We start from the raw sequence: 8,395 nt of genomic DNA, 5'->3' as shown, positions 1-8,395 counted from the left end.
CGTCAAAAATTGAACTCTTACCTTAGTTTCCACACGTTTCCAAAAGACAAAGTCGTGCAGAAGAGGTGGGTTGTTGATATTAAACGTGAGAATTTTACAGAAACAGAAAAAAACAAGAGTGTAGCTGACAATTTCAGTCTAGAAAACTGATCGAGGCTCGAGTGCCAACCGGATGCAGACATTTAAAGAAAGGAGCTTTTATGGCAAATAATAGTTTATTTTCATTGCCTTTGAAGTAAAAAAAATGAACATTAATATACATAACCATTTCTTAAGCTACTTTCTAAGTGCAATTTTTACATTCAGAATAAAGACCTTTATTTTATTCACTGTACATATAAAATATAATTCACTGTATGTAATTTGAAATAAAAATTGTCAAAAAAATGTAACATTTTGAAAAAAATATTTTATTCAGATGAACAGAAAAAATGACATTGAATCAGTTGTTTTCTTGAATCAGGTGCTTCTTCTGTAACTTGTGCATAGAGAGGTATTTGGGTTTATACGTATTAAATAAATAAATAAATCACCCCTCTGTTTCATGGAACTTAACACATAATTGATCCATTCCAAACAATTGTTCATGTGACAACTCACATTACACATTTCAGAGTAATGGGCTGTCTGGAAAAGCAAAGCAACCAAATGTTTGCATATCCCACTCTCAGCCACACAAGAGCAGGAGCTATTAACTAGCAGACGACGGCATGGATCTTCTGACGGATGTCCGCTCCAGGATACACATAAAATTTTTTAGCTCTGAATCTCATAATGTTACCTAGAAAACAAACAAGAATATTAATAGGTTTTTAAAGAGAGTCATTAAAGGCAGTTCACTCAAAACTGAAAATTCTATTTCCTCATCCTTCACTTGTTCCAAACCTGTTTGAGTTTCTTTCTGATGTTTAACACAAACAAAAATACTTTGAAGAAAGCTGGAAACTTGCAACCACTGATATTCATAGTAGTTCTTTTTCATACTATGGAAGTCAATGGTTACAGGTTTTCAGCTTTCTTCAAAATATCTTCTTTTTCAAGGCATCTGCAGCAATATCATCAGATTAAACTACACAGTAAATCATTAATTTAAATGATTTAAAAGTAGCTCCCTTTAGTCACACTTTAAAATAAGGTTTCATTAATTAATGTATTTGCTCACTATTAAAATAACTATTTAATATTTAACATTGTTAAACTAATTTACTAATGAATAAAAATCCAAAGTCATGCTTGTTAACATTAGCTATTACATTGTGAGTTAACAAGCACAATGAATAAGCATTTGTTCATTAATGTAAAAAACTAATAAATATTGAAATAGACAAATTGTTGATGTGAAATTAACTAATGACACCTTATTGTTTTGGGTCACCCTCCCATTTAATTACAATGTTATCGACTAAATAGAAAGCATGCTATCTACACTGTTACACTGCATCTGTCATCTCCACTGTTTCAGCAATAAATCTCAGCATTGACACAGTGCTATTTGTCTGTTGTGAATGGAACGGCATTGTATTATTTTATTCCTAATATATCTTGATTAATAATCATGCTTACAAGCTAAGACAGCATCTGTGTTTCTGTAATTATCCGAACTGAACAGTGGTGGTCACTTTAGAACAGTAAAAGTATGAATGGGACAGAACTTCACATGTATGCTGTCCTACTCTCAGCTGGTGAGGAGACTCCGATTTCTTCATAGATCTATCGGTAGTAATGAGCTCTCACTGAGATCTTATTCCTGCCCTGTTTTTACCTGACACTTTGAGACAGAATTACGTACACATATGATTATTTTTACTTACGTGATAAAGCTGCAGATGGACGGATCGTAAGAGTATGAACGCTAAAGTTAGCCTTCAGGCTAGCTGAACTTACCTTCATAATTGCACAGGTAGGAAGATGCATACAACTTGAAACCCTTCTCAAGCTTTGCTCTGCGGTGTTGTAGAGCACTTTCGGACAATCATTTGCACATCGTTGACCATAATTTACTCACAAACAGCGAGTAAATATTGACGAATCTGCCATAATACTGTTTACCTCCGCTTAAAATCACCCAGACCGGAAGCTGGACCGCGGCCTTAGACAAAACGCGGAAGTAATGCGTGCATATAGCCCATTGGGTGGGAAAGAGATTTTGTTATACATACCATCTCTGTAGCATCTCATAGCTAGCTGGTTTACCTAGCTTTTAGCTATTATGGATTTATGCTAAATTAATTACCTCCATAAGTCCACATTGACATCAATATCTCATTATGGCATATATTAGCCTTTGTCATTAAGCTTTATAAAGTCATAAATGCATATTTCTCCCATTCAAAGACTGTCCCAGATTACCCAAACCATGCTGTCCAACATTATCACTCATATTTTCAACACTTTAATACATATATACTTGAACAGATCACAAACACAATTTGACAACAATTGGGAACATTGTCTTAGTCATGACAGGTTTATGTCTTTAACATTAATCTAGTCAGAATCCTGTGTCTCCATTTTTCATGAGAGCTTCTTAATTGACAAGTGCCCTGCCCTCACTCTGTGGAACCCCCTAATGAAGTCCATGCTAAATTTATAATAAAAATCCTATTGACTAAATGTTGTTAGAACAGAAACAAACATACTGAAGCTTAGGTGTCCCAGATTAACAGTGTTGTAAAGTAACAAGTTACAAATACTCAAATAACTGTAATTGAGTAGTTTTTCCTCAGCGATTATAATTTACTTGGTAAGATTTAAAAATGTGTACTTTTACTTGCCCTTGAGTACATTTTTAATGTTGTATCAGTACTTTTTCTCTACTATTTTCCTTCAAACTGCTGTCACAACTTTAATATTTCTTGTCTGTGAGAATTGGCTGAGCAGAAAAATGCTGCACATACATCCTTGCACTACATTTCTGGGCATGTAATAGTACTTTTACTTGACTATAATCTCCCAGATTACTCAAATTCACCCTATACATGATTTTAAATAGTTTTGTTTTACTGAATTAAATGATGCATCGCTAACATGATCATCCTACATTGCTAAGCTTCTCATCACTCAAAAAAAAAAAAACCTTGGTTTTAAACCATGAGTCAAATATAGCCAAAACCAACAGTTAAAGGTGCAGTATGTAAATTTGACACCCAGTGGTTGAACTAGGTATTACATTCCTGGATCAAAACAAACGCAAGCACAGGCTGCCAGATTGAAGTGCGAGTCTAGTGCTAGCCTAAAGGCTGATCAAAATCTTGTTCTATAAAAGCAATGACATGCGATTGAAAGAATATTTTCCATAATAAAATGAGTTTTTGTTCTAACCAACACCTCAAATTAATATATTTGAAACATCTTCTATTTCTTGCAGCTGAACAACAGGATAAACTGATATCCTCAGGTTAGGGCTGCATGATTAATCGTATTATTATCATGACAATGATATTTGTGGCCCACGATCAATAAATAAATATCATTGCGAGCCTTTATTTTTATTGGAGGAGTTTGCCGATTCTATCAATAGTATCTGGATGCAGCCTTGATGATGCAAGCTGAGATTGCATTACTCAGTGATGCAACGTCAGACTCAATGCACTCAATGGAGCGAATGACGTCACTGTGATGGGTAGGGTTAGGGGTTGGGTTAGGTGAGCGCATTAAAAAGCATCGGATGCAGCTCAGATTGCACTGCACCGAGTCTGCAGCCAGACCCCTCTAGATTGTATGCGTCACTAGCATGAGGTGACTGCGTATAGATTGCAAGTGTTTTTTTTTCCAAGGAATGTGATGCTGATCAGGTAGCCTTTGCTTCTGTTCAGTCCAAACTTCCCAAGGTAAAACAACAAACCTCATTAACCACCTTAAAGGCCATCACAAAGTGGATGTCGTCAGTGGGTAAATGAACTCAGGAGAAATCTGCTTTGCATTGTCTATGCTTTACTAGCATTACTAAAACAGACAACATTTATTTTCACATTTTCAAAGCAGAATATCTGACTACAGCATTGTTTTTCAGATAAACATATTATGGTATTTTTATGCTTTAGAAGAGTCAAAAACTTACATACAGCAACTTTAAGTAAAAAAAACTTATTTCAAATCAATTTAAATATTTATACGTAAAAACAAAACATTTTTGAATGTATTCTGATGCAGTTTTATAGATATGTAAAATATGTAAATTAAAATATGTGCCTTTAAAATAAAATTTCTCAGGAAATAAACCATTTGAAAATTAATTTCACATCTTTTAAAAATTTTGAATGTATGTAGTAACTCATTGTATTGTCCAAAAGCTAATTTCAATGGGCTATGTGCACACACACTTTTAATTTCAGTCAGCCTGCCCCATGGCTTCCAGTGAATTGTCATCCCATACAAAAATTGCTCCATTTAAGATCTGATTTCTTTAAAATGTCTTTAAAATATGTAAATTAATTTTACCCCAGTATTTTCAATAAAGTTTCTGCGCTAGCCTGCTGCTAATGACGAAACCGTCGTTTAAATGGTCTTTCGTCTCTTTTTACGTTTTAACAACCAATTGTATGCTTAAGTCTATTTAACTAAATATATTTGAATTAAATTACAACATTGATGCTGTAAAAACAACCTTGTGAAATCGAAAATAGTCACATTAACCTTTCACCGGAAGTTCATCATTGGCTGAAAAACACTAGCTGTGCACATGTGGGTAGAAACTAAAGCAATCTGATCATGTAGTAGGCTAATGATGAGCTCTGGCCGTCTAGTCTCTGCACATCACTCTAACATCTTTTCCAGCACTTCCGCCCTCCAGTCCATTATAGCATTACTGGAGGAGCAGATGAGAAATAGGAGAGCAGTTTTACAGCAGAAGGCCACCTAATGAAGATAAACAGACCTTCTCCACACTGCTAGTATGTTATTTTGCCAGACGACTCTGCAAGATTCAGAGAGAGATCAATGCCTGCGAGTCGTGGCGGAGGAGATTATGGGAAATGTAGTGCTGTTTTGTAGAAAACCGTTAAGAAAACCGGCCTTCAGCTTGTAATGGAGGTCTGCATGATGCACGGTTGCATTTGCAGAGAGATTAAAGCCATAAACGAGAGCGATGGGAAAGTTAAAACTTTAAAAGTGCATTAGGCGATTTTGTTTGTGTATAGTCTTATGTAAGTTCAGGGGCCCTATCATACACCCGGCGAAATAAGGCGCAAGACGTGTTTGGCGCAATTTGTTGCTATTTTTAGACCAGTGCAACCCTAATTTTCACATTTTGTGCCTCATTGTTTAAATAGCAAATAAATTTGTGCCACTTCTTGGACTTATGGGTGTGCTGGTCTATAAAGGAAGCGTGTTAAGGCGGTTCGTTGGCGGGTTTCTATTTTAAGAAACTGAAAAAGACTGCTCCAGAGTATGCCCGTCAACCCTCCCGTTTTTCCTGAGATTCTCCCGTTTTTTACAGTTCTATCCCGCTATCATCCCGTAAAGGTATTTTCCCGTATTTCACCCGTATTTTCAGTGTTTCTCTGAAGGGAGGCAAGAAACATTAAAGAGCCGAGCCTCCCTATACGCAACCCATACCGCCAAACCACCAGGGGCCGCCCCTTGCTCTTAAATGTGAGTCTGTTCTATGCTTTTGCTTTGTTTAAGCATGAAAACACTTTGAAATAAATATAAAAACAGCGTGATTCCCTTTCTTTTCAATACAGGTGCTGTCACCCCTCCTATGCAATCCTCAAAACAGTCATATAATGGTGCATGACTGTCAGCTGACGCACTTTATAGTGATGAATAGACGCTGTTTCCCAAACAGATTCTGTACACGCAATTTGAAGCGGAGCGAAAGTCTGGCTTTTGGGTGAGTGTATGAACAGACATATACACATAATTAATAATAATAATATCTAAAGATGTCGATTTTGGTGTTGTTGTTTTTTCAAACACAACTAATTTTAATGAGCATAAAAAGTTTGGAAAGCAGTCGAATGCCTTCATTATATTGTTAGATGTGTGCATTTTTAAAGTGACACCTGTTATTAAATGTAATCATACGAAAAAATCTAAATAAATAAGAGATTCGTTCGTTGCTCTTTAATCAGATTGTGTACTGTACGTTATACATTGGAGAAAACGGCTAATGAGATTTGATAGCTTGAATCTATTTAATTATAACCGCTATCATTTTTAATAAGCTGAACTGTTTGCTAATGTATATATATATATATATATATATATATATATATATATATATATATATATATATATATATATATATATATATATAATAAAACATATTACTGACCATTTAACTGTTTATTTATTAAAGGTTTAGTAGTTTGGGGATTTTATTTAAGGAGGAGTGAGGGTCTCTTATTATGGTGGAGATATCCCTTATTTTCACATCCCAATGTTGACAGGTATACACCAGTGACCAAGTAAAAGCTTGTCTAAAGTCCAGTGCAGAATGCTTTAGTTATGTGGCTATGCAGGTTCAATCGCTTAACCATTGCTTACACACAGGATGGACAGCATTACACAAATATCTTAACATATAAAAAAAATTTAGGATTAAAATGTTACAAAACTATTATTTACAACATAAATATAAAAACAAACTGCCTCCATCCCTTCCTCATGCCTTCTTCATGGGGCTTTTTCAGTTTATTCATGACAATTTGCACTTTAATTATAATTTTATTATTAGTAGTAGTATTATTTATTATATGCATATTTATATTTGTTGTAATAAAATTAAGTTTAGATTTGCTTTGGAGACATATGCGTCGCCATATGGGGCACAGGAATAGGACGTGTGTTTGGATATAGCTCAGTTTTTTACCACATTTCGTTATTATTGTTAATTTATTAATTTGCTGGAAATTTGAACTGAATTTAGAAATAGTTCTGAAACAAATCTTTGTACTTTTACGCATTACTTTACTTTATTATTAGTTTATGTTTTTTTAACATATTAATAAACAATAAATACTATTTTTACAGTATTCGTTCATCTTTATTTGTATATGTTAATTCAAATACAGTCTTTCATTGTTAGTTCTTGTTAACTCACAGTGTAATAAAGTTAACAAGAACATTTTTGGATTTTAATATAGAAGTAAATGTTGAACTACTGTACAAATATTGTTCATTCTTAGTTCATATTATAAAAACATCAACTAACATTAACTAATGTGGTATATGCACACAGACTTTTAATTTCAGTCGGCCAGCCCCAGGGCTTTCGGTTAATTATCATCCTATACAAAATCGCCTTGTTTTAGATGTAATTTCTTAAAATAAAAAAAAACTGTAATTTACACTGCCTGGCTGAGATATGATATAAAGTAAGTCTCAGACCAAACAAGAAGCACTGCATTAAATTAGATTTTTTTCACGCCATGTCTTTAAAATATGGAAAGTAATTTTACCCCAATATTTTCAATGGAATTTCTGCGCTTGCCTGCTACTATTGATGGTGCCTACATTTAAATGTCTTTCATCTATTTTTATAATTTAATAACTAAATGAATGCTTAAGTCTATTTAACTGAATATATTGTGATTACATTGCTACATCAAACGAACCATATAAAATTGAAAATAGTCTCATTGAGCTTTCACCATTGGCTGAAAAACGCTGTGCATATAGCCCATTGAGCCTTAGTAAAAGTGTGACCAAAAAGGGTTAATCTAATGATCATATGGTCCTGAAAAAAATCACCCCTGTATTGATTGCAGTCAATATTAATCAAACTATTATATACTTTAAAAAATTATTAGTTGACCTTACTTAAAATAAGCGAGTAAAATTGTTGCTTTTAAAATGATTAGTAGATCTTACTTGAAAAAGTGAGTAAACCCATTGCTCTAAAGTTTTTAAGTAAATGAACTGTGTGCATAATCATAAAATAAATGGTCAAATCAACTTAAATAGAGAGTAAACCCTTTTTGTGACTTTAACTTGGGACTTCACTAAAGTCAAGTCAACTTGACACTTTTAAGGCAATGAGTTTACTCAATTTTGTAAAGTAAATTATCACTTTTTACAGTAATATCAATATAATAAACAAATGAATAAACCCTTATTTCAGGTCCCTCATTTAAAGTAGGTTTCACCTGTTTGACTGACAACTTTAAGTATAGAGAATGTGGCTTATGTCAACATCAGTGAACTGAATCCTCAGTAACATGAACAAGCAAATGAACTAAAAACCAAATAAGCATTGAATCAAAGTGAACTCTTAATCCAGACGCAGCCATCAGCCGTTTCCACCGCCTAGCTACAGTTGTCTTCAGAGATATAAAGGCCCGCAGCGCTGTGATCGTAACTCCATCATTCAAAACAAATGAACACACACGAGAATATACAAGTCCTTCAGAGTTGCTTTTTCTTCTATTGAACAGACAAACTCTTCAATTCA

General features: G+C 34.0%; 1 long non-coding RNA gene across 1 annotated transcript; it reads right to left on the bottom strand.

Moving 5' to 3' along the window:
* Positions 1 to 389: 389 nt before the first annotated feature.
* Positions 390 to 2,096, bottom strand: LOC141378297 (uncharacterized). Its single transcript, XR_012392442.1, has 2 exons — positions 1,885 to 2,096; positions 390 to 781 (listed from the first exon to the last, which is right to left on the bottom strand). It is a non-coding gene; the product is annotated as an uncharacterized lncRNA (long non-coding RNA).
* Positions 2,097 to 8,395: the final 6,299 nt, after the last annotated feature.

Source organism: Danio rerio, chromosome 16, assembly GCF_049306965.1.
Source record: "Danio rerio strain Tuebingen ecotype United States chromosome 16, GRCz12tu, whole genome shotgun sequence".
Taxonomy (NCBI): domain Eukaryota; kingdom Metazoa; phylum Chordata; class Actinopteri; order Cypriniformes; family Danionidae; genus Danio; species Danio rerio.
This window is presented reverse-complemented; position numbering and strand designations above follow the sequence as displayed.